The following is a 27,577-nucleotide window of genomic DNA, read 5'->3' as shown; positions in this document are numbered from 1 at the left end:
ATGCAATGAAGAGGATATACACAATCGGATAGACACAACAAGTCATGTTGAGATAATAATCAGCAAAGCATAAAGGTGTGGCCAGTGGCCACTGGGCAGCCATTATTCCTCTGTATAGAAACACACAACAGTGGTTCACTAAGGGTGACGGCTGCGAAGAATCTCCTCCAATCACGCAGTAGCGAATTACTTTGTCAATTTTTTTTTTTTACCAATCATCACAGGAGATTTAGAGTAATATAATCGTGTATTCCCTTCCCTATTTTGTTTCCGTGTACATTCGACCTATTACATACACAGTGTCTCAACATTCATGCAAACTTAAAATGTTAGGTGTAGGAAAACATATCCTTGTACAATGGAGGAGAGCGCCTCCCATGGACTATAGATCGATTTACATTTCATTGAAAAAGATACGGCCAGAAGAAGTAGTCTACCCATTACCAGATTATGAGAGTCTATTATTGCCGAATTTTAGGGGAATGAAGGCATTATTCTTGCTCTGTTCTTAATGTCCTCTGTGATGGCCCTGTTGGGCCCAGGGACAGTCAGGGACTAAGACTAACATGGCTGTGCATTGGTGTAAGTCCCATGCCTTTCCCACAACTTGACATAGACACGTTTATCTTGTTGCACCACTCGTATAATGGCATAATAGTGCAACATCCAGCCTACACCATTTTGCATGGCACTTGCCTGGCAAGGCAAGCACTAACGAAAAAGAAAAACTACCTCCATTCCTGTGTCCGAGAATCGTATCTTTCTTTTTTCAACAACATGAAAACTATCTGATGCTGAAGTGCCACTATAATGTAAACACGAATCCAGCTGTGCAGACTGGAGACTTTTCGTCCATTCCGTCCCTCTCCACCCGCTGTGTTTTATTTACCAATCTTAAAACTTGCCCTGAAATGGACAGGGCAAGAGGGGAACATGTGCCATATTAAAACTACGTCTACGTTTATGCATTGAGCAATTGTTCATTCAGTCTGGGCGCTCGGGACTGGGAGTCGGACCTCGGGTATCCTGATTCCATCCTGACCTGCACCCCAGAGACCACGTTACTCCTATGCCCTCACCTGCACATACATGCAAGACTCGGCGCGCGCACACAATCACACCTTTCTTTGCTAGGCAAATTAGACAAATACTGCAGTGCCAAATGTAAGTACGCAGGAACATAAAATATGACATGTTCTCCTCCAGCAGTGATCACATTGGTCAGGTCACGGTGTACAACGTTTTTTTGTGAAAGTTCACAGAGCTCGCAAGTCGCAAGTTTCTCCCTGCCGTGAAAGAGAACGCCAGCCATGCATGTTTTTACTCGCTTTGACTTCTAGTTTAAAATGGCAAAGAAAAAAAATTCAAGAATCAAAATTTCATGAAAATACAGGACTGGATGACTCCCTGGATTACATGGAGTAAGATGCCAGCTGCCACAGTTAATATTGCTTTATGCACTATGCATTCTTTGGTGACATGCCTGCGCCTTCTTTGGCGACATGCCTGCACCTTCTTTGGTGACACTCTCATGCCTTCTTTGGGGAAACTCCTGTGCCTTCTTTGGGGACACGCCTGCGCCTTCTTTGGGGACACCCTGTGCCTTCTTTGCTGAAGCATGGGCCTATCTTTCTCTTAATTCTGGTGCACGTCCCTTTATGGTGCAGAGATGCTCTAGTCTCGCCCCGTGTTACTTCCTTACTGTCGCAGAAAAAGGGGAAATAAGCAGCCCGTGGCCGTGGGACAGAACGGATGCGGACCGGACAGAGGGAAAGAAAGAACGGGGGACTCACGTGCGTCACAGTAAGTACCCAAAGGGGGAAGCGGCCTGCAGGACAGAACGGAGGCGGACCGGACAGAGGGAAAGAAAGAACGGGGTCACTCACGTCACAGTAAGTACCCGAAGGGGGAAGCGGCCTGCAGGACAGAACGGATGCGGACCGGACAGAGGGAAAGAAAGAACGGGGTCACTCACGTCACAGTAAGTACCCGAAGGGGGAAGCGGCCTGCAGGACAGAACGGAGGCGGACCGGACAGAGGGAAAGAAAGAACGGGGTCACTCACGTCACAGTAAGTACCCGAAGGGGGAAGCGGCCTGCAGGACAGAACGGATGCGGACCGGACAGAGGGAAAGAAAGAACGGGGTCACTCACGTCACAGTAAGTACCCGAAGGGGGAAGCGGCCTGCAGGACAGAACGGAGGCGGACCGGACAGAGGGAAAGAAAGAACAGGGTCACGTGCGCATCCGAAAATTCGTACAATACCGATAAGTAAGGAAGGCCTACATGTTGAATGAAGGCTATGCTGATACATATAACTGCTCCCATGCTTGTAAAGTAGTGACATATGTATGCTAATATGAAGTTGGGTTGGAATAGACTAGTGCTGAGCCTCGGGGTGTCCTGCAGGAGATGGTGGCTTAAAGCGGGCCTATACCGGAGAAGCTGTATGATATGCTGTGTTTTAATAGCATTTATAGTGTGCAATATTTACTGCAAGAGATGTATCTTGGTGCTGGAACTCAGGTGGAGCGGACAATGGGCGAACAGGTTTAGGCAAAGTCGCTTTAGTATAGCCAGGCTTTAGGAGGCGTGCAAATGTGTAGATGCGTTTCAGCCACTCTGGACTCACGTCAGTAAGTACCCGAAGGGGGAAGCGGCCTGCAGGACAGAACGGAGGCGGACCGGACAGAGGGAAAGAAAGAACGGGGTCACTCACGTCACAGTAAGTACCCGAAGGGGGAAGCGGCCTGCAGGACAGAACGGAGGCGGACCGGACAGAGGGAAAGAAAGAACAGGGTGGGTCACGTCAGTAAGTACCCGAAGGGGGAAGCGGCCTGCAGGACAGAACGGAGGCGGACCGGACAGAGGGAAAGAAAGAACAGGGTCACTCACGTCACAGACAGTAAGTACCCAAAGGGGGAAGCGGCCTGCAGGACAGAACGGAGGCGGACAGGGGGAAAGAAAGAACGGAAGGGAAGAAGAAAAACAATATAGCGGTCCTGTGTGGTGGGGGGGGGGCTGCTCAGTGCTCACTCACCTTTTAAAATCCTTGGCACAGCACTGGCAACAGGATTTTTAATGGTGCCCGACCGTCCCGAATGGAGTGCTGCTCAACTGTCTCTGACACTGGTGGTTTCACATGCCTTCGCGAATTCTGGAATGTTCCAGTGAGCCCGGGCAAACTCCACCTCCTCAAGCTGCAAACCCCACCTCCTCCAAGCATGGTGAAGCAGCCCAGCCCACGCAGGGCCCAGGCAAACTCCACCTCCCAGGCCCTGGCAAACTCCACCTCCTCCAGCAGGCCCCTTCCTGAAGCCCTAGATACCGAAGCAGACTCATGCCGAGTGCTGAGTGCTGCTGTGCTGACAGGGCCATCCTCCTAGTTCGGCAAGGGCCATCCTCCTAGTTCAGCACATTACCAGCCCAGCCAACGGGTCCCCAGAAAAGAAATTTGTTTTATAAAAAAAAAAAAAAAAAAAAAAAAAAAAAAAATTATGATTTGCAGCAAAATGAGCATGTGCGCGGTAAAATATGCAATATGCGCGGCTCCCAAATCAAAGGTGTGCGGCCGCACAGGCGCGCACCTTACAGGGAACGTTGAACGTGGGCCCAGGGCATTACCAGACTCGGTAATTTCCCCCCAGCCCCCATCGAGGGGTTAGCACTATTAGCACCCCAGCATTCTTTCCGGGGTGCTAATAGTTTTTCAAAGTTGAGAAACATAGGGGTTACCGTTTCTCAACTTAACAACATTACAAAAAAGATGGCCGCCATGGACAAGGGAGAAGGAAACAACACCTAGGCACTTCTCCCTTTCCATGACAGTCATTGATGGTTAGGGGAAGGGTGGGGCGGTGGGCGAGAGGATGGTGACACTGCCCGGTCAGGCGGTGGTGTGGGGATTGAGTGAAGGTTTGACAGGGGATGGGGCAGGGATGGAGTGGGGGATTTAGGGGGAGTTTGTCAGGATTACGATATAGGTGAGAGTGGAGCTGTACCCAAGAAGTAAGATGTCAGCCTACGGCTGCTCAAGAGGCTCAAAATACAGGCAATACCATGAGGTAAAGCACTCCTTCCGAGCGCCCTGATTGGCTGGGAGGCCCAATGGCACCCACCCCAGAGTGCTAATATAATGTTACAACTCTGACAGTTATTGTAGTTGGCGAATGGTAGTTTCCATCGTTTTCATTTTCCTGCAAATCATGCATGATTTAATGTATTTACCATTACCTTCGTATGCTAATATGACATCCTAGTGTAGAAGAGAGGGGGTGAGGCAGAACATGATAGCAGGTTAAAAGAGAAAAATAGTGTTCTGAAATCAGAACCAGATCATTGGAAATTCGCAGTACCATAGGAAACTTAGTTAGGATCCCCCATCCCTGGCAAGGTTACAGCAGCAAGGAAAATATGGTGAGAGTGTCATAACATGTCCTTAACAACAGCAATGAAGACTATCTATGATCATTTCTAGGCCTGGCTTAGAGTTATAGTAAATCTTCAAATGGATGTCAAAACTCGCATACTTCCTATTCGCAGGGGTGACAAAAATAGAATTTCTTTTGACATTACGAGTGCTCTAAAGGTTTTTATGTAATGAAGGATGGATTTTAAGACACTTCCATTGGGGATTTGATCTCAAGACTAGGTTGATCGGCTCAGTTGATGCAAGAAATAAAATCTTGCATGAGCTTGACGCGAGTGGTTAATGAATAGTTACATTGATATCATGGACCACAGTTGATTGGGTTAACAAAATACTTTTGCATTGGAGTAAAAGGGCCTCCTCCCTTCACATCACCCAGAAAACCTCTTCTGCATTCACTTCTTCAGAAGTTTATTTCTTCCTGTATTCCTTTCTTCTTGGTTTTACTTTGCCTGGATCTTCAATTGTCAAGGTGGCAATGGATATGTCTAAGGTTAGCACTAAGATTAATTTTGAAATCAAGGGTGGGGGGAAGAGTATGGGTTAGAAAAGAAGAGCAATTATAGCGGGTCTCCACCTGTAATAACAAAGTTAATATAGCAAAAAGTGTAAGACAGAAGAAACAAAGGCAAGCAGAGGTAAAAGTGACAAAGTGATTGTATGCCACAGTGAATGCAGAAGAAGTGAAGGCCTGCATCCGAGCAGGACCTACTACCATACTGCTGAGGTGTGTCAGCTACTCCCACCAATATGTGTGCAGAAGCATGATTATTATTATTATTATTATTATTATTATTATTTTATTGCTTGATTGAACTATTTCTAGTTTTTACAAGTTTTGCCACCTGGTTAGAAATAGATATTCTTCTTTTTCCTTGTCTTTTTTTAATTTTTTTTTAAAGAATAGTCAGTTCAGGAGTAATTGGCCTTTAGTTGCCAATCAGTTCATGTTTTGAACTATTTCGAGTCCAGATTGAGGCTTTCAAGGAAGTTCCCCAGTGCAATGATTCTGTAAGGACTACCCATATGCTTCTAGTAGAGGTATTAGTAGAGCTGGGGTTGTCTGTGGGTTATTCTTCCAGTGGTGAGAATGAGTAGAAATGTGCAGGAATTTGTATTTAAGCATTAATAACTGTAGTGGTGGGCGGGATCGGCTGCTAATTACCGTGACCCAAGTAAGAGGCCTGAGCGAAGCAAGGGCCTTAATGCTGGAACCTGGTTGCATTACCAGCTGAGCCAGCCAGCTACCCTGGGTATTATTCCTTAATTAGCACCCCGGGGCTGAGTCCCTGTGTGTTAATTGGGTTTTATTAAAAAAGAAAACGTGCCTGTAGTGTGCGGGAAGGTTGTATGGGAACCAGGACATGGATAATGGGCTCAAGGCGGAGCCGTTTTTCTGTCTGTGATTTCACAGGATGGACCTATGAGGAACCAGGAGCAGAGGCCAAAGAACATGTAAGTGTTGGATAGGTGGTGAGGGGGACAGGGGTTCTGAGCAGGTGGTTGGTGGTGCTGGGAAAGGACGCAGGGGGCAGGGAAAATGGCAGACTCAGGGGAAGGTGCCAGTCCCAGGATGGAACGCGGGCTTTGATCATGAGATTCAGCGCACATTTCTTGGCACCTGATTGGCTTGCGCTAATGTGAAATAACTATCGGGCAGCAGAAATTATATAGCGTACGCACCCTCCATTAACCTATTTTAAGAGCAAGGCTGGAAGAAGAGAAGGATGAGTGTATTATAGTTTTCATTACTCCCACCAGGGAATATCCATTTCTGCAGGATGAAGGGAAGTTGCTTTGTGGAATCATGGTGTTCTTCACAGTAAACAGGGATTCCCTGAGTTCTGGGTACTTGGTCTTCATACCGTATTTCTTGGACTGCCTTTTAAGAAGCCCACCCAGAAAAGACTGCCTAATTGACCGATTACCACCTAAGAAAAAGGGTCGGGGCCGCCGCAGCAGCCTAGAAGCAGGAAGGTTGGAACAGGTAGGTGTGTATTAGGGATGGGGGCAAATTGGCTGGTGTTTGCTTCAGCAAGGGGAGCGTGATATGACCCAGCGTGATATGACCCAGACGAGAAACAGTGTACAGGGAGATCAGAGTATCAAACTGCCTGATGGAGCTCAATCGCACCGGGTTCAGCGGTGGTAACATAAGCAATATGGTGTTTGGGTGTTGAAATCCCCCAATGGCAGCACACTCCCACCAGTTGGAGGCCACTCTAGGACAGCCTAACAACAGCAGTCTTTTCCTGGAATGCCCTTCTACTGGAAATAGAAACAAGTTCTGGCCAGGCATTCCTCTTAGTGTGAGTGTGTGTATAGTTGTGTTTGTGTGTATGTGTGTGTGTGTGTGTGTGTGTGTTTGTGTATGTGTGTACACATCTGCCTCCCCCTAAAATGAATCTGTTAGCTCAGGAAACCCTGCGAAACATAACAATGTTAAACATTTGTAATGGAACATTTCAGGTAAAAGTGTAGTGAACTCAAATAATTTAACTGGCATTTTAATTAAGCAATACACCGACTCAGTAATGCCCCTGCAGCAAGGGGTTTATACCTATTAGTACCCCGGCTTGCCAGACCGGGGTACTAATAGCATTTTTTCTGTTCTGAAACGCTGTGGCGTTTCTGAGCAGAACAAAACAAAAAAAATGTCACAGGAAATTGCTGCTGGGAAGGAAAAAATGCTGCTTGCGAAGGTAAGTGGGTTTGGGAGGGCGTCTAGGGGATAGAGTGCAGGGGAGGGAAAAAACAAAACAAAAAAAATGTACCTGAATCGCCGACGGGGGACGATGGCACACTGTGGCATTTCGGAACAGAAAAATAAAAATGTCACAGGAAATTGCTGCAGGGAAGGAAAAACTGAGTCCATTTTCCCTTTCCATGGTGGCCATGCGGAGCGGACGCACTGGGGACAGAAGTGTTTCCAGCGCGCTTTGCTCCTGAAAAGGAGAAATACGAAGGTAAGTGGATTTGGGAGGGCGTCTAGGGGATTGTGTGCAGGGGAGGGGGGAGAGAAAAAAACAAAACAAAAAAAAGTACCTGAATCACCGAAGGGGGACGATGGCGGCTTCCAGCCATGCAGAGGCTCGGAGCGGGGATGGCCTGCTTCGAGCCTCCTCATTGGCTGTGGGGCTGCCACACCCTCCGCCGGGAACAAAGGAGTGGAATCCCGGCCAAAGGATTCCCGGCCGGGTAAAGCCCCAGTGATGGCCAATCAGAATGGTTGTTACATTCTGGTTGACCCTCGCCGGGAACTAATGTGCTAAAAAAGAGTAGAGAGATTGATTGTGCTTTGTTCTTAATGTTGTATTAATGGCAAAGCAAACATAAAAAAATTATTAACCTAGTAGCATTCATAACCTATCTAGCATTTTGGACAAGGGATATTTGAATTTTTTCCGCACCATAGAAGAAGTCTCCGTCAGACTCTCTGCCACCTTACTCCTTCTCCCTCTCTGCCCTTCAGCAGAGTCTCTGCAGTTGTCTTTCGTACAAAAATATTAGGATAAGGAAAACATTGGTGTGAATGGTACAAGGTTTGAAACAGTTTAAAAATGAGTATAAAATATGACCCTCAGCTGCAGCGTGCAAAAATCATAGGGGTATCAAATATCTCTATGTGCTGGCTTACCGCTGTGCAATACACTGTCACTGTGAGAAATTTGACCATCTTCATGGGGAGTGTGCGCTTGCCTGGGGTTTCTTGTTTAAAAATAAAAATCAAAATGAATGATGGGAGATCAACCTCCGAAAATGTGTAAGGCCATTCCGCACACATTTTCCCTGCTCATGGCACAAAATACAGAGTCACGTGCACTCTGGCAGGACACAGCGACAGGTGCCATCCTCCCCTATCATGTTTAACTGGAATGTGACAGCCACAGGTACATCAAAGCATCTCAAAAAGGGGGAAGGCACTCATTCCTCTGGCCAAGGGAAGCCTAATTAAAATATCAAAGGCTCCATGGATCTGCCTCACTATTGTCTAGTTTGGCTGCTGGCATATTAATGAGAAATAATTAAGGCAAGTTTGTGAAGGGGCTTGGTCACAGGAAGGACAAAAAGAGGGCATAACTCACACCTCTTTGATATGCAATGTGTCAACTTGAAGCTAGTTCTCACCTCTCTGTATGAAGGACAGTGAATGGCCTCTCTAGGTCCATTATTTACCATAGGCAACCCCTGCAGAGCAGACCCCTTTCAGCGGGGAGAAGTATGTGATTTAATGAAGACAGGAAGTCTGCTCTCATCACAAACTTCAAGGGAGACTTGCACTTTGATCAAGAGCCACAGAGGGCTCAGTTAACCAGAGCAACACTTTGATCTAAAACTGACAGGAATATGGGTAGGACATAGGAGTATATGTTGTCACTACTCACCTTTCATGTTGCAAAGCACTCTTGTCCTGACCTCCCGCATAACAGAAGATTGTTGGTGCGGACCCAGGATTGGTTCATTAAGGTAGTCTTAGCCTGCACCAATCACTGGGGCTCATTTGGCTTTAAAAGGGGGCTGAACCCTTCACTTAGCAGATCATCCAACGACTTTGAAAGGAGTAAGAAGACAGACTCATTTGGACCTTGGCTGAAGGTACTGTCTGCCTTACATATTTCGCCAGTGAAGGAAGGCCAAGATTTCCAAGAGGGAAGCAAGATCCCTCCCCTAAACATCTTCCAAGGAACAGAGGGAGATACCGGACTCCGAAGACCCGTCCAGCAGCTCCAGTACCGGTACCCAGCCAGTACACATCATGCACTGCTAGGTTCTGCCAGCAAGTTTCCTAGGTGGGAAGTTCTAGAGAGTCTCTGAACAAAGGACAGGGCAGTTGCCTGCAAACACTCTCCTCAGCTTTGGACCGTCCACGTTGAAAGGACACCACCCACAGCTGTCGCCCGTCTAGAACTCTGTTGCTGCAAAGCATCCTGGAACCGACTCAACGCTGTTGAGCATCAAGAACATCGCAAGCACCAGGTACATTGTGGTTCTGTCATCCTGGTCCTTCTTCGAAGGCCTGTGGTGACATTTACGACCCCTTGCTCCCTTGGTGCTGAAACCAAATAACCTTGAACAGTTAAGACTGACTGCTCTACCAACTACCCTACTGGCAGTATCCAGAGTGCATCACTTTCCTTTGTGAAATGGTCTGTCCCATGTGTTCCTTTACAGGGTGGGTTTTATTTTGCAGTGTGCTAGTTGTCTGTTGTAGTGATAATGAAGTAGATATTTGTATACAACCTTGACTGGACAGTCCCTTTTATCATTGGGAAATAATTGTATTCTCGCTGTGTTGCAACTAATCAACAATCCACGACCTTGCGGCCTGCTGTTCTAATCTGTTCACATCCCTTCTGGTGTACTAGAGGTGTGGGGCTGATTGAAGGTTTAGAAACCGATATTCATCCCAGGACCACTGTTGCCCTGGAAGTTAGTTCATCACAATCACTCATCAAGTGGACCACCGATCTGACTTGTCACATGCACTGGAAGAGGGTGGACCTAGATGAGGAGCTAGCTGGGGCTTAGATCGCCTGTCCATAACCTCCCCTCTTCCTCTCAGGCTTGCAGGTGGCACTGATGGGCCTTGGTGACACCCAAACACCAACATTGCACCGTTTGCTTCCACATGCAGACAGAATCTGAATGCTGATTCCACTGGTACGATAACCCATGTATGCACTTTTGACTGGTGTTCCTCATTGGCCTCTGGAAGCTCACAACCCTAGAGGCTTCACTCAGCATGAAATCATGTGCTCTGTGAAACCCACATGTGTGGCAAAGTCTGAGGGTGACCACGGAACAAAGCCAACCAAGTGGGACTTCCTGGATTTTAGAAACTGTTTATGTAAATAAGATAAGGGTGTAGCAAAAAGCATATTTAGTGTTCAGTCCAATACTGAATAGTTTGTCAAGTGTTCGGCCGAAGATAAATTTCAGGTTTTATGGTTACTTTATCCAACAAATCATATTCCAAAGCTGAAAAACATTCTTTCTGCATGCTTCATTTATATCTCTTCAATTTATTTCACACATCATCTTTATTTACAGCTTGCTTGCCAGCAGATATGGTGCTCTCTATCATTCTGTTCACAGAAAAATAAGTGCTGTCATCTCTCATACTATTCCTGTTAGGGCAGACCAACCTGTAATGTTATTTGAGAGATTTTCCAATAAACAAGTTCTCCCAAAAGGGCAATATGGTCTGGGAAATGTTGGTTTTATGTCATCTTACCGAAAACAATTAGAGAGTGGTAAATTGCATCATGGAAAAAACACTGAAAAACAGTTTTATTTCTGTTTTTTTAAAATGTGCCCCCCACCAAAACCCCCACTTATTTAACCTTTTAATGCCACCCTAACCCATCCTGACACATTTTAACACCTTACCCCACTACCCTTTATTTATTTAATTAATGTTTGCACTGTTTTTCTGTGTTTTTGTCCGCTCTGAAATGTACCACTCTGTTGTGTTTGCAATTGAATGACTGGACACCAAAATGTTGGCCATGCCTTGCACTGCCAGACTAGTGCCCATCCCTATGGACCTAGAAGAGGCAAGTCACCATTTGCAAAGGTTTATGATTTACAAACATCCCTACTGCCAATGTAACCAACAGAGCACAGGTCTAGGACTATGTCCCATACAAATAACGTCCTCACACTCATCTCTCTATAGTTCCTCTGGTGAACTAGAATGCAAGGGAACTGGAAAGATTTTCCAACATGAATTTCCTAGGAGAAAACACCCATGCAGAGGCATGTCAATAACATGCATGACATATAACTAACCAACTCAGCCCAACTGATCTCCACGACCTGCTGTGAATTCTTCATTTTTCTCTATAGATATTTCCCATAGAAACAGACCATGCTCACATCTCACTCATGATCACCACTCACTTCCTCTAACCAATATGCAAATATATGCCGTGTAGTCTTATATTTAATCAGGAATGCTGTCAGCTAAAGTTTAATTCCATTATTTTTTTTAAGTCTGCACTCCGTATTTACCTCTGTGAGTGGTTGTGCTGCAATAAAATGAGAAGTCAAAGTATTTGTCAGGCACTGAAGGCCAAGAAACTGTTTGGCCAGAGCTTTTTTCCACCTGAATTCGGCTAAATAATTACTTGAATCAAATGTTACATACACACCTAGTATAAACTCAATCCTCACCAGATCATGGGGTAGCATGCCCAAGATTTTTAATGTCCCTTCAGACAATCTCTTTATTGTCCGTTGGGATCCTGCTAAGCACTGCAGTCATAACTACACTGGGTACCCCGTTTCATGTTGATGAGAGCTTGGCCACCTAATTCCAATTTGTCTCCAAAATGGACAGCATTGTTCAAATGAGCATCAAGATTGCTGTGAGTGTGAAGGTGACAGGGGCGAAAAGGTCAACATGCTATCCAAGAATCACAGCAGCAGAGGTTTTGAAGTGATCGGAAAAGCACGCTTGGATGACTTAGGTCTGCTTTTCGTTGAGGCATCCAGCTATTCCTTTCTCGAGAGTCATAGAAGAGATGGTGTGTGAGATGAAGTCCATCTACTACCACAAGGTTCTGAGCTGCCTGCCACCCTTCAGTTTGTGAGTCATTTAGCTGTAGCTGAATATGTCAATAACATGGATGGTGATGGGGAACTGGCGAATGTTGAAGTTAGGAAAAGCAATTACGATTTGAAAACTCTGAGGTTCTTGAGTGCTTATTCGGTTTTTCAGGCCTTCTTTGGTCTTCATTTAGTGTTACACAGGCAGGATGTATACCATTTCCTAAGGGACAGTGGGTGTATGTCTTGTCGGGGTATGGTTCAGGGAGTGAGAGATACGATATCTAAATGATGTCATGAACTGCCCAATGCGTCACTTTAGCAGATTACAAAGAATAGAGTGGGTACCACTATCTGTTTCTAAAAGTTCGAACTATATGTAGAGTTAACTAGACTTAAGTTAGAAGGAGCACTGCCACTGCCCAGTGACGTTCTGGGTATAAACACTGTAACAGAAATTATAGCAAAGTGGCTATAATGTGGTGTGCTCACAGTGAGTCAGTGATACAGAACCAGCAAAGCTACATAATCAAATACTTAATCTTCAAACACATTACACTGGAATTTCATAATACTCAGTGTGTTCTATTTATTATGAAACCAAAAAGTGTAAAGAATAGGAACAGTCATGAAAGGCCAATGCACTTCAGATTATCCAGATCCTTCTTTGGGGCCAATCTGAAATAGAAAAATACATAACATAATCATTGCAAAGAGAATTGACCTGTATTACCCGATATGGGTGAGAATGTGTTTTCGGCCAATGCCTGTGAACATTTTGCTGATGTCAATTGTTAGGAAAGATTTCTCAATTGTGGGTAATTTTCCTTCCATGTGGCAACCCCTAAACTTTTTGCTGTTGTTTTCACCATGATCTAGACTTTGCCAGAGAAGTACAGCCTTCTGCCGCACTCCTCTGCGCTTTCGCTCCATTCTTACAGGGAAACTGACATGCCCTTAAGACAGTCAGTACCGGGAAACACTGTTTTCCGTAGTTTCTTTTTCATGTTGCAGCTTTCGTGCAACATGACACAACAGGGCACTGTAAGATAAGTTACTGCTCTCTTGGGTCTCTAGTCTTCTACAGGCCCTAGATACTCTGCTTGGTTTGGAAATGATCGGTGCAAGTGAATCACGGACAGGAATGGTGGCAGCGATCGTTTCTTGTGTTTTTGAGCTCCTTTTGGCGTTGTAAGTGCGTTTCTCGCGCTTAGCCCAAAATGGTGGCCTGGCTCCCAAAATGGCCAGACCACGAGGCTCCTTTGTCCTGTCCGCTGACCGTCTTGCCCCCTTCACCTTCCCCAGGTCGAGCCGACCCGGGGCCTTCCTTATTTGGGCATGTACTTTCCCGCGAAACACAGATGCTTTTGCGGGCTTCTACAGGCCTTGTGTGTGCCTCCAGGATGTGGGCTGGGAAGTCTGGTCCCAATACACATCCTGGGTGCCAGAGAGTCTAGTGTGGTATGAATGCCTGGGACCACCGTGGTCCGTGATAGGTCCACGTATGGTGTGAGTGTTTGATGAGCGGATCTCCCATTGGGTCCCCTCCGTTTTGGCTCGAAGGGAACCGTGGATAAGAGGGGGCTGGAAACGCCACTGCCATGTCGATCTCCTGAGTTCTCACGAACAAAGGAATACAGGAGCCAAGTATCCTGCAACCACGAGGCTGAACCGAGGAATCGCTGGTGACCCGCTGAAGGACTGCTCCTCTGCACTGCTGTCGCTTTGTGAAAACCTTTCTACCTCTGATCGAACCAGAAGGCCTGTACTGGTACTTCGACCCTTGGAATAGCGGGGACAGCTATTCTCGGCATCTTCACCATCTCCTGCACGTAAGCCTTCGGAAGTGTCTCTGGGCCATCCAGCAGACTGACCACCCTACCCAGGAGACTTGCTCTGTAACCGCCGCCAGGTTGTGTTGTATTTTGAGTCCTTGTCACTCTCACACGATTCGTACACTTGGCATTCCCAGGTCTGAAGTGAGTAGTGTACAGTTGGCTGAGATACACATGGCCACTCCGTTGCCCTGCTGTGGTAACAAACTGTGCGGGTTCACTGCGTTTGGGACGCCCTCAACTCAACTCTTCTGCTGCAGAATCTACATGACGACGAGACGTCCCCTGCTCCCCTGAACCTGCCAGCACTGAAACTGACGCGGAGACACTGAAACTGCTTGCATCGGGGACCAGTGAGTAGCATAGCTAGGAACTGGTCACCCTCCTGCAGGAGCCCATAGCTTTTCCCCGCTGTGTCAAACAGCACGCCTTTCCATACTCGCGCTCTGCTTCTGCCCACAGTGGAGGCTGCGCTTGAGTCGCGGAGCTCTGTTCATCTTCATTTGTTCACCGAACTGAACTGCCTGATTCCCTCAAAGGGACTCCCCTTTTTGCCCGTTGGCACCAGCATGTGCAGGTACTTTTGAGCACGAGGCTCCACTCTTCGCAGGGCTTGGACTTCCTTTTAGTAAGGTGCCTCTGAAGGCAGACTGGGTCTAATTATTATTTCCCACTGCCTGTTTTCCTCCCCTTCTAGGTGGACTACACATTTCGTGCGTCTAACTCTTTAGACTCGTTTTTATTTGTATATATATTGTATTGGTTTGGTATGTGTTGGTTTACTAGAGTTTTATTGTGATTTCTCGCTACGGTCATTGTTGCAAAGGCCTTGGAATAAATGTGTATATATTTTTAATATAGCACCTGTTTGGAGTAATTTGTAAGTGTCCTTGCTTTGTGTGCTCATTGCGGGCTTTCAGTCACCCTCACCACTCTTGAGACCTAGTCTTGACCGCCGCGATCGCTACCCTGATTGGTCTGGCTTGTCCAGAGGTTACCCTGGTCCAAGTAATTAGGTTGGCCTTCTGAACCTCTGCGCCTCCCGGACAGAGTTCAGAAATCCGTCTTAACAAATTGGTGTACAGCGGTGGGATATGACTGAAGGTATCCAGTGTTGCGCACGAGCAAAGGCATTTCAAGTTATTCCTACCAGGACACGTAGTGAATTGTCGTAGTATAACTTTAAAAAGGCTGTAGTCCTATCTAACAGTATGGAAACAAATACCTTGTTAACTTTAAATGCTTCCAAATCCGAAACATTGAAAAAGATGTGTGCGGAGAGAGGTGTCTCCTCTCAAGGCACCAAATTGGATAGGATCCAGAGAATCGTGGCGTGGCAAGAAGCGCAGCTTGACGCTATAACTTCTGAGGACAGTGCGGAAGGAGGTGGGGCTGCTCTCACTGGTAGAACCGACGGTTCTGCCGCTGCACTGATCCACCGCGACCACCAGGACAGGGAGCATGAGATGTCTAATGTTTCCTCTGCCAGTGTTGATGGGGAGGCTATGCTTGAATTCAAGAAGCAAGAGCTTCGGTTTAGGCAGAAGGAGCTTGAGTTCAGCATAGCCAAACTAAAAATCAAACAGGCAGAAAAACAGAAAGACAGGGATCACCAGTTGGAACTGGCCAAGCTTCAGGTTGAAAATGGATCCAAGGGTCCTGGACATGGGTCTGGGGCCTCCTCTCATCCACGGTTTCCAAAAGATCTGCTCAGTGTGTACGACGAAAGGAATCACATTATGGACTGGCTGAATACGTTTGAGTATGCATGTGAAGTTCAACAAGTTGACAATGCTGATAAGATTGCCTGGTTACTCAGCAGACTGCCCCATTCTGGCTTTAGTGCCATTATGGAAATGTCGAAGGCTGAGCGAGCTGATTTTGCAATGTTAAAGCAAACTCTCATTTTAAAGTTTGGAAAGACTCCTGCCCAATATTTAAAATGATTCCGAGAGTACAAGAAAAAAGAAGGTGGTACTTGGGTATCTTATGTAACCGAATCCTTAAAAAACTTGACTGGCTGGGTCGAAGGTTATAAGGTTTCTACCTTTGAAGGCATGATAAATCTTGTCATGCTGGAACACATTTTTGCATCTTCTTCCCCGGAACTTAAGCAGCATTTGGCCGATTCGAAGGAGATAGATCCTAAGAAGCTGGCCATTGCAGCAGACTTATGAGTGTCACATCGAGTGTCCCATAAGGACAAAACTCATCCTGGTAACCAGGAGGAAGGGAACAAGACCAAAGATAAGGAGGGTGGACAATCTGATAGATATTCTTCTTAAAAGGGCCACAAAAAGAAAATTAATGGTAAGACACAAGAGAACTCACAGGGTAGTGGAGGTCAGCCTCCGAAACAGAACTCTGGTTACAATAAGCCTCCCTATGTAAACAGACCCAATGGATCTTGTTTTGCTTGTGGAGCAACTGACCACGTGAAGGGGGATCCCCGGTGTAAGGTTAAACCTTTGGGGGTCCACTCCGCTAATCTGGCCTTCTCCTCCTACGAGGAACAAGAGATTACAGGAGCATCCTTCTCCTCAGACTCCTTCCCCAGCGGGATAGAAGCTGAGGTAGTTTTAGTTTCCCTGGGTTCCTGGGAGCCTAAAGCCGCAGAGGCTTATGCTAGGATTCCAGATAATACCAAGCACTACTTTAAAGACAGTGTGCTGATCAATGGAGTAGACACTCCAGCTCTGAGGGATAGTGGGTGCAGTCGAACTGTAGTGGATTCTACCTTGGTAGACTCAGAGGAAGTTGCCAGAACTACTCTGATGCCCACTAAGTTGGCTGACGGCCCACCTCGCATGTTCCCAGTAATACCTGTAAATCTTACTTTAAATGGTACAGCAGTCAGGATTCCAGTGAGCATTCAGAGAAACGTCCCAAGAAAGGTCTTGTTAGGCAATGATCTCAGAGCTTTAGGGCTCGTAGGAGACACTGCCGACAGACCCTGCACAGGGTCTCAAACACGGGCAGCATTGGCCAAGACCAATACGCCTCCCCAGCCGAAGGGGAAACCCAAGGCGAAAGGAGTAAACAAGTCAAGACAAGGGAAAGAGAACATTCCCCCGAGCTCGCCTACCACTGCGGTGGAGGAAGTTGGTCAATCGCCCGGGCCTGACGAGGAGGTGGCGATTCCTGAAGTATTTGACCCCAACGACCATCCTGAACTAAAAAACTTGTTAGTAGAAGGTGGTCCTGACAGGGAAGAATTCAGTAAAGGCCAACTTCAGTGCCCATCTCTGGAAGGCCTAAGGAGACAGGCCTGCTCCCAGCTTGAGGGTGAACCTCCTGGGACGCATCGGATTTATTGGGAAGGTGGACTCCTGTATAGTGAGCCCACAGAGTCTACAGAAGGAGACCATAGGAGGTTGGTGGTTCCCCTTGCTGTAAGACCCTTCCTCCTGCAGTTGGCGCATGAAGTGCCCCTTGCTGGTCACCTTGGTATTAAGAGGACCAAGCAAAGGTTATCCATGCACTTCTACTGGCCCAAGATGGGGGTGCAAGTAGAAAGTCACTGCAGGAGTTGTGCCTCCTGCCAGTTATCTGGTAAGGTTGGCTCGACAATCCAAGCTCCATTGGTACCACTCCCAGTTGTGGGAATACCATTCGAAAGGGTAGGGATCGACATTGTTGGTCCCCTTGACCCGGCAACATCCTCAGGCAATAGGTTTATCCTGGTGCTGGTCGACCATGCAACCAGATATCGTGAGGCCATCCCATTGAAAACTGTAACTGCCAAGTCAGTTGCAAAAGCGTTACTTGGCATATTTACTAGGGTTGGCTTCCCTAAAGAAGTTGTGTCGGATCGTGGCAGCAACATTATGTCGAAGTATATGCAGGCTATGTGGAAAGAATGTGGGGTCACCTACAAGTTCTCTTCTGCATACCACCCCCAGACCAATGGTCTTGTGGAACGTTTCAACAGAACGTTAAAGAGCATGATTGGGGCTCTGGAAGAACCTCAGAGAAGAAAATGGGATCTTCTTTTACCATGCTTACTGTTTGCCTACCGAGAGGTACCACAGGAGGGTGTTGGCTTCAGCCCCTTCGAACTTCTGTTCCGTCATCCTGTACGGGGACCCTTAGCCATAGTCAAAGAGGGATGGGAGATGCCCACTCCCCCTGTTACTACCAACGTAGTAGATTATGTGCTGGGGCTCAGAAAACGGATGGTACTTCTGATGGGCTTGGCTAATGATAAATTGAAGGCAGGACAACCGCTGGTGAAACATTGGTACGACCAGAAAGCTTCCCTCATCAAGTTTACACCTGGTCAGCAAGTCCTGATCATGAATCCCATAAGGCCTCAAGCTTTACAGGAAAAATGGTCAGACCCTTACACAGTGGTGGAGCCCCTGGGTGAGGTTAACTATTTACTGGACCTTGGAAGGCCTGGACAGGCTCCAAAAGTGTTTCACGTAAATAGGCTGAAGGCTTTCGTCCCAAGAGTCGAAATCGCAGCACTGCTACTGGCTTCAGATGTTGAGGAAGAGGAGTCTGAACCTCTCCCCGACCTGTTCCAAAGCGGTCCTTCAGATAGCTCCTTTGAGGGTGTCCGAGTGGCCCCTCACCTGACTTCTAATCAGCAGGCTGAGGTGAAAAGTTTGCTTAGGCAGTTTTCCCCCCTGTTTTCACAGTCGCCTGGTTTGACACCTTGGTGCAAACATAACATAGACACAGGAGACAGTGTACCTACCAAAAGTAGGGGATACAGGATGTCAGACAAAGTACGGTAATACATTAAGACCGAGGTCAACAAGATGTTAGACCTTGGGGTGATTGAACCCTCTAGTAGTCCTTGGCCCGGCCCTGTGGTTTTGGTTCCAAAGGCAGGCACTTCTGAATTGAGGTTCTGCGTGGATTACAGGGCTCTGAATGCTGTCACCAAGACAGATGCACACCCCTTGCCTCGAACAGATGAGCTGGTGGATACTTTGGGTGTCTCCAAGTACCTCAGCACGTTTGACCTCACTGCTGGCTATTGGCAAATAGCTTTAGCAGAACATGCCAAGGAGAAGACAGCGTTTTCTACTCCAGACGGCCTTTACCAATTCAGGGTAATGCCGTTCGGGTTGAAAAATGCACCTGCCACTTTCCAGAGGCTTGTGAATCATGTGTTGAATGGGTTGGACGAATTCTGTCTTGCATATCTGGACGATATAGCAGTTTTCAGTGCCACCTGGGAAGACCATGTGAAACACCTCAGGATTGTGCTCCAGGCTCTTCAGAAAGCACACTTGACCATAAAGGCTAGTAAATGCCAGATTGGACAAGGCTCAGTGGTTTACCTTGGACATGAAGTAGGTGGAGGGAGGATACAGCCTCTTCCCAGTAAAGTACAAGCAGTACAAGACTGGCCTACCCCCACTACACAGACCCAGGTGAGAGCCTTCTTAGGACTCACGGCGTATTACCGCAACTTCGTGGCAGACTATGGCACCATAGCTGCCCCTCTGACTGCCCTCACCACTCCGAAGAAACCCAAGAAGGTAACTTGGATCGACGAGTGTGAGAAGGCCTTCAATTGTTTAAAAGACTCCTTTTGCCAGGCCCCTGTCCTCAGGGCCCCTGATTATCAAAGACCTTTTATTGTGCAGACGGACGCCTCTGACACTGGGATAGGAGCTGTACTATCGCAAGTAGATGAGAAGGGTAAGGAACACCCTATTGGTTTTATTAGTCGCCAGTTTAAGGACAGAGAGCTCAGATGGTCCACAGTGGAGAAAGAATGTTTCTCTGTTGTGTGGGCCCTACGGAAGCTGAGGCCCTACCTCTATGGGACCCACTTCACTGTGCAAACTGACCATAAGCTCTTAAAGTGGCTAATGAACATGAAGGGAGAGAATCCAAAGTTGCTTAGGTGGTCCATAAGTCTACAAGGCTTCGACTTCACTATTGAGCATAGGCCAGGTGTCCAATATAGCAATGCTAATGGGTTGTCCAGAATGTTTAACCGACCTGAACAAGAGACTCATCCAGGGGTGGATTAGTTCCCCCTGTCCCTAGTCTGGGAGGGGCGAGTGTTAGGAAAGATTTCTCAATTGTGGGTAATTTTTCTTCCATGTGGCAACCCCTAAACTTTTTGCTGTTGTTTTCACCATGATCTAGACTTTGCCAGAGAAGTACAGCCTTCTGCCGCACTCCTCTGGGCTTTCGCTCCATTCTTACGTGGAAACTGACATGCCCTTAAGGCAGTCAATACCGGGAAACGCTGTTTTCCGTAGTTTCTTTATCATGTTGCAGCTTTCGTGCAACATGACACAAGAGGGCACTGTAAGCTAAGTTACTGCTCTTTTGGGTCTCTAGTCTTCTACAGGCCCTAGATACTCTGCTTGGATTGTAAATGATCGGTGCAAGTGAATCACAGACGGGAATGGTGGCAGCAATCGTTTCTTGTGTTTTTGAGCTCCTTTTGGCGTTGTAAGCGCGTTCCTCGCGCTTAGCCCAAAATGATGGCATGGCTCCCAAAATGGCCAGACCACGAGGCTCCTTTGTCCTGTCCGCTGACGTCTTGCCCCCTTCACCTTCCCCAGGTCGAGCCGACCCGGGGCCTTCCTTATTTGGGCATGTACTTTCCCGCGAAACACAGATGCTTTCGCGGGCTTCTACAGGCCTTGTGTGTGCCTCCAGGATGTGGGCTGGGATGTCTGGTCCCAATACACATCCTGGGTGCCAGAGAGTCTAGTGTGGTATGAATGCCTGGAACCACCATGGTCTGTGATAGGTCCACGTATGGTGTGAGTGTTTGATGAGCAGATCTCCCATTGGGTCCCCTCCGTTTTGGCACGAAGTGAACCGTGGATAAGAGGGGGCTGGAAACACCACTGCCATGTCGATCTCCTGAGTTCTCACGAACAAAGGAATACAGGAGCCAAGTATCCTGCTACCACGAGGCTGAACCGAAGAATCGCTGGTGACCCGCTGAAGGACTGCTCCTCTGCACTGCTGTCGCTTTGTGAAACCCTTTCTACCTATGATCGAACCAGAAGGCCTGTACTGGTACTTCGACTCTTGGAATAGCGGGAACAGCTATTCTTGGCATCTTCACCATCTCCTGCACGTAAGCCTTTGGAAGTGTCTCTGGGCCATCCAGCAGACTGACCAGAATACCCAGGAGTCTTGCTCTGTAACCGCCGCCAGGTTGTGGTGTATTTCGAGTCCTTGTCACTCTCACACGATTCGTACACTTGGCATTCCCAGGTCTGAAGTGAGTAGTGTACAGTTGGCTGAGATACACACGGCCGCTCCATTGCCCTGCTGTGGTAACAAACTTTGCGGGTTCACTGCGTTTGGGACGCCCTCAACTCAACTCTGCTGCTGCAGAATCTACATGACGACGAGACGTCCCCTGCTCCCCTGAACCTGCCAGCACTGCAACTGACGCAGAGAAGCCTGGGTCTGCTTGCATCAGGGACCGGTGAGTAGCATAGCTAGGAACTGGTCGCCCTCCTGCAGGAGCCCATAGCTTTTCCCCGCTGTGTCAAACAGCACGCCTTTCCGTACTCACGCTCTGCTTCTGCCCACAGTGGAGGCTGCGCTTGAGTCGCGGAGCTCTGTTCATCTTCATTTGTTCACCGAACTGAACTTCCTGATTCCCTCGAAGAGACTCCCCTTTTTGCCCGTTGACACCAGCGTGTGCAGGTACTTTTGAGCACAAGGCTCCACTCTTCGTAGGGCTTGGACTTCCTTTTAGTAAGGTGCCTCTGAAGGCGGACTGGGTCTAATTATTATTTCGCACTGCCTGTTTTCCTCCCCTTCTAGGTGGACTACACATTTCGTGCGTCTAAATCTTTAGACTCGTTTGTATTTGTATATATTGTATTGGTTTGGTATGTGTTGGTTTACTAGAGTTTTATTGTGATTTCTCGCTACGGTCATTGTTGCAAAGGCCTTGGAATAAATGTGTATATATTTTTAATATAGCACCTGTTTGGAGTAATTTGTAAGTGTCCTTGCTTTGTGTGCTCATTGCGGGCTTTCAGTCACCCTCACCCCTCTTGAGACCTTGTCTTGACCGCCGCGATCGCTACCCTGATTGGTCTGGCTTGTCCAGAGGTTACCCTGTTCCAAGTAATTAGGTTGGCCTTCTGAACCTCTGCGCCTGCCGGACAGAGTTCAGAAATCCGTCTTAACATCAATCATCACCATTCAGAAGATGATTGGACCTTGGCACAGCAATTTGGCTTTCGCAGGTCCTTTTCTTTAACTCCTGACACGGCAAACACTGTTTGTCTTCCATGGCCACTGGCTGCCAGCGGTTACGAGCTATGCATTTCAATGAGCGTGAAACAATTATCACAGACTCACTGTGAGCACACCACATTATAGCCACCTTGCTATAATATTTTTCACTTAAGCAGATTATCACAGATTATTTCTGGTATTCTAGGCATGGCCTATACAATGTTTTCCTCTGATTGGCAGCTAAATGGATGATTCACATAGGGTTCTAATGGATACACTTATGGTTGCCATCACCGACTTTCATGATTATCATAATCGCTGGTGCATGGAGATCTTTATTTCAGCTTTAGGGTTATCGGTGAGCAACGTTCCCTGTAAGGTGCGCGCCTGTGCGGCCGCACACCTTTGATTTGGGAGCCGCGCATATTGCATATTTTACCGCGCACATGCTCATTTTGCTGCAAATCATAATTTTTTTTTTTTTTTTTTTTTTTTTTTTTTTATAAAACAAATTTCTTTTCTGGGGACCCGTTGGCTGGGCTGGTAATGTGCTGAACTAGGAGGATGGCCCTTGCCGAACTAGGAGGATGGCCCTGTCAGCACAGCAGCACTCAGCACTCGGCATGAGTCTGCTTCGGTATCTAGGGCTTCAGGAAGGGGCCTGCTGGAGGAGGTGGAGTTTGCCAGGGCCTGGGAGGTGGAGTTTGCCTGGGCCCCGCGTGGGCTGGGCTGCTTCACCATGCTTGGAGGAGGTGGGGTTTGCAGCTTGAGGAGGTGGAGTTTGCCCGGGCTCACTGGAACATTCCAGAATTCGCGAAGGCATGTGAAACCACCAGTGTCAGAGACAGTTGAGCAGCACTCCATTCGGGACGGTCGGGCACCATTAAAAATCCTGTTGCCAGTGCTGTGCCAAGGATTTTAAAAGGTGAGTGAGCACTGAGCAGCCCCCCCCCCACCACACAGGACCGCTATATTGTTTTTCTTCTTCCCTTCCGTTCTTTCTTTCCCCCTGTCCGCCTCCGTTCTGTCCTGCAGGCCGCTTCCCCCTTTGGGTACTTACTGTCTGTGACGTGAGTGACCCTGTTCTTTCTTTCCCTCTGTCCGGTCCGCCTCCGTTCTGTCCTGCAGGCCGCTTCCCCCTTCGGGTACTTACTGACGTGACCCACCCTGTTCTTTCTTTCCCTCTGTCCGGTCCGCCTCCGTTCTGTCCTGCAGGCCGCTTCCCCCTTCGGGTACTTACTGTGACGTGAGTGACCCCGTTCTTTCTTTCCCTCTGTCCGGTCCGCCTCCGTTCTGTCCTGCAGGCCGCTTCCCCCTTCGGGTACTTACTGACGTGAGTCCAGAGTGGCTGAAACGCATCTACACATTTGCACGCCTCCTAAAGCCTGGCTATACTAAAGCGACTTTGCCTAAACCTGTTCGCCCATTGTCCGCTCCACCTGAGTTCCAGCACCAAGATACATCTCTTGCAGTAAATATTGCACACTATAAATGCTATTAAAACACAGCATATCATACAGCTTCTCCGGTATAGGCCCGCTTTAAGCCACCATCTCCTGCAGGACACCCCGAGGCTCAGCACTAGTCTATTCCAACCCAACTTCATATTAGCATACATATGTCACTACTTTACAAGCATGGGAGCAGTTATATGTATCAGCATAGCCTTCATTCAACATGTAGGCCTTCCTTACTTATCGGTATTGTACGAATTTTCGGATGCGCACGTGACCCTGTTCTTTCTTTCCCTCTGTCCGGTCCGCCTCCGTTCTGTCCTGCAGGCCGCTTCCCCCTTCGGGTACTTACTGTGACGTGAGTGACCCCGTTCTTTCTTTCCCTCTGTCCGGTCCGCATCCGTTCTGTCCTGCAGGCCGCTTCCCCCTTCGGGTACTTACTGTGACGTGAGTGACCCCGTTCTTTCTTTCCCTCTGTCCGGTCCGCCTCCGTTCTGTCCTGCAGGCCGCTTCCCCCTTCGGGTACTTACTGTGACGTGAGTGACCCCGTTCTTTCTTTCCCTCTGTCCGGTCCGCATCCGTTCTGTCCTGCAGGCCGCTTCCCCCTTCGGGTACTTACTGTGACGTGAGTGACCCCGTTCTTTCTTTCCCTCTGTCCGGTCCGCCTCCGTTCTGTCCTGCAGGCCGCTTCCCCCTTTGGGTACTTACTGTGACGCACGTGAGTCCCCCGTTCTTTCTTTCCCTCTGTCCGGTCCGCATCCGTTCTGTCCCACGGCCACGGGCTGCTTATTTCCCCTTTTTCTGCGACAGTAAGGAAGTAACACGGGGCGAGACTAGAGCATCTCTGCACCATAAAGGGACGTGCACCAGAATTAAGAGAAAGATAGGCCCATGCTTCAGCAAAGAAGGCACAGGGTGTCCCCAAAGAAGGCGCAGGCGTGTCCCCAAAGAAGGCACAGGAGTTTCCCCAAAGAAGGCATGAGAGTGTCACCAAAGAAGGTGCAGGCATGTCGCCAAAGAAGGCGCAGGCATGTCACCAAAGAATGCATAGTGCATAAAGCAATATTAACTGTGGCAGCTGGCATCTTACTCCATGTAATCCAGGGAGTCATCCAGTCCTGTATTTTCATGAAATTTTGATTCTTGAATTTTTTTTCTTTGCCATTTTAAACTAGAAGTCAAAGCGAGTAAAAACATGCATGGCTGGCGTTCTCTTTCACGGCAGGGAGAAACTTGCGACTTGCGAGCTCTGTGAACTTTCACAAAAAAACGTTGTACACCGTGACCTGACCAATGTGATCACTGCTGGAGGAGAACATGTCATATTTTATGTTCCTGCGTACTTACATTTGGCACTGCAGTATTTGTCTAATTTGCCTAGCAAAGAAAGGTGTGATTGTGTGCGCGCGCCGAGTCTTGCATGTATGTGCAGGTGAGGGCATAGGAGTAACGTGGTCTCTGGGGTGCAGGTCAGGATGGAATCAGGATACCCGAGGTCCGACTCCCAGTCCCGAGCGCCCAGACTGAATGAACAATTGCTCAATGCATAAACGTAGACGTAGTTTTAATATGGCACATGTTCCCCTCTTGCCCTGTCCATTTCAGGGCAAGTTTTAAGATTGGTAAATAAAACACAGCGGGTGGAGAGGGACGGAATGGACGACAAGTCTCCAGTCTGCACAGCTGGATTCGTGTTTACATTATAGTGGCACTTCAGCATCAGATAGTTTTCATGTTGTTGAAAAAAGAAAGATACGATTCTCGGACACAGGAATGGAGGTAGTTTTTCTTTTTCGTTAGTGCTTGCCTTGCCAGGCAAGTGCCATGCAAAATGGTGTAGGCTGGATGTTGCACTATTATGCCATTATACGAGTGGTGCAACAAGATAAACGTGTCTATGTCAAGTTGTGGGAAAGGCATGGGACTTACACCAATGCACAGCCATGTTAGTCTTAGTCCCTGACTGTCCCTGGGCCCAACAGGGCCATCACAGAGGACATTAAGAACAGAGCAAGAATAATGCCTTCATTCCCCTAAAATTCGGCAATAATAGACTCTCATAATCTGGTAATGGGTAGACTACTTCTTCTGGCCGTATCTTTTTCAATGAAATGTAAATCGATCTATAGTCCATGGGAGGCGCTCTCCTCCATTGTACAAGGATATGTTTTCCTACACCTAACATTTTAAGTTTGCATGAATGTTGAGACACTGTGTATGTAATAGGTCGAATGTACACGGAAACAAAATAGGGAAGGGAATACACGATTATATTACTCTAAATCTCCTGTGATGATTGGTAAAAAAAAAAAATTGACAAAGTAATTCGCTACTGCGTGATTGGAGGAGATTCTTCGCAGCCGTCACCCTTAGTGAACCACTGTTGTGTGTTTCTATACAGAGGAATAATGGCTGCCCAGTGGCCACTGGCCACACCTTTATGCTTTGCTGATTATTATCTCAACATGACTTGTTGTGTCTATCCGATTGTGTATATCCTCTTCATTGCATATAGCGATCTACAAGGAGGCATGGGTGTACCTAAGTCAAAATGTTGGGGGGAGGAGGTCTAACCCATTAAATGTGGGAGAGGTGCCAACTTCATAGATTGTGGGGTCAGAGCAAACTTACTTGTGTGGGGTCCTCCATCTTCTTCACACATTATAATGAGACTATTCTAGTGCAGCTTCAATGTTACTAGCAGTTAACTCTCTTCTTCACATCTGAAACCACAGAGTAAAGGAGTGCTGTGAGAATGAGCTGTCTCCTGCCCCTTAGTACCCTTCTAATCACTCCCACCCAGTCCCTGCCCTGACACTAACCCCATCAATTGCCTAAAAACGCATGCATATGAATGGGGTTGCTAACAATGAAACCCTTTACATTAGGAATTGCAGAGCCTTTGTTAACTGTGCAGCTGCGGAGAGCACGGTTTTTCGTCTGTGCCCTGCCTGCCAAATGATCTGTAGTGTACGTCAGAAAGGTAATGTCAACAGACTCCGACTCACCATAACCCAACATTTCAGGGGGTGAGGGAGGGGGAGGGCTGACTCTCAACCTGGCCAATTGACATGGGTGTGGTGGTGGACTGATGGTGGTCTGGGAGGACAACCAACATTAGACATTTTCAAGCGCAACAGGCAGTGGTTCTAGCCAGCCTTGTCCACACAGTGCTTCCCTAGACCAGGTTGTTATGGGCAGTCAGTCAAGTCCAACTGAGAGGTGTAAGGTGCTCATTTAGTCATCAAGTGCTGTAGCTCATATTAGATAAGCATTTTGCTACTTGTACTTGTAATGCAGTTCTAGCCAGCCTTGTCCACACAGTGCTTCCCTAGACCAGGTTGTTATGGGCAGTCAGTCAAGTCCAACTGAGAGGTGTTAGTGTAAGGTGCTCATTTAGTCATCAAGTGTTCTGTAGCTCATATTAGATAAGCATTTTGCTACTTGTACTTGTGTGGCTGCCTGTGGGTAAACAATTCAAGATGCAAGTGAATAGCCAGGCATAAAAGCATCTGCCCTTGGCCTGGGGTGTGATGAGTTCTCCACTTGCACATAGGCAGCAGAAGCACAGTACTTTGTTTCAGTGCAAATAAATGCTATTTCTTTTTTAACCAGATAATGGATAAATTCTTCAACTTCAGAAGATCCAAGTCTTCTTCATCAAAGGAAGGGGAAGGGAGCGCTACAGCAACTGCTGCACCAGCACCACCTGAGAAGAAATGTTGCGCTGCTTTCAAAGAAGATTGGTTAAAGGAAATAGTCGAAACAGAGTCCCAGAAATCACAAGATAAGGTACATGTGCGACTTGGAGAGATTTTTCAGTACAATGCTGATGTAGGCCTGATTTGCATAGTATGTGCGGAAGCTAAAGTTACTGGAGAATTTTCTACAGGAAAGAAATGGGCCGATGGTTGGAAATTGGACTACATGAAACGCCATTTAGTTGGAAAAGTTCATGGCTCTGCTGTACAGGCTCTCAGGCGCAAGAATTCAGCAGAGAAACTGGGGTTTGGATTGCGTAGTATGCTGGCACAAACGTCAACTGAGAGAGGTAATAGATTGGCCATGGTTGAGCGTCAACGGTCCAAGCCTGAAGAGGTGAAAGTTCTACTGCACAA

The sequence above is a fragment of the Ambystoma mexicanum genome, chromosome 9 (genome assembly GCF_040938575.1).
Source record: "Ambystoma mexicanum isolate Mex_15411 chromosome 9, UKY_AmexF1_1, whole genome shotgun sequence".
Lineage (NCBI taxonomy): Eukaryota > Metazoa > Chordata > Amphibia > Caudata > Ambystomatidae > Ambystoma > Ambystoma mexicanum.
This window is presented reverse-complemented; position numbering follows the sequence as displayed.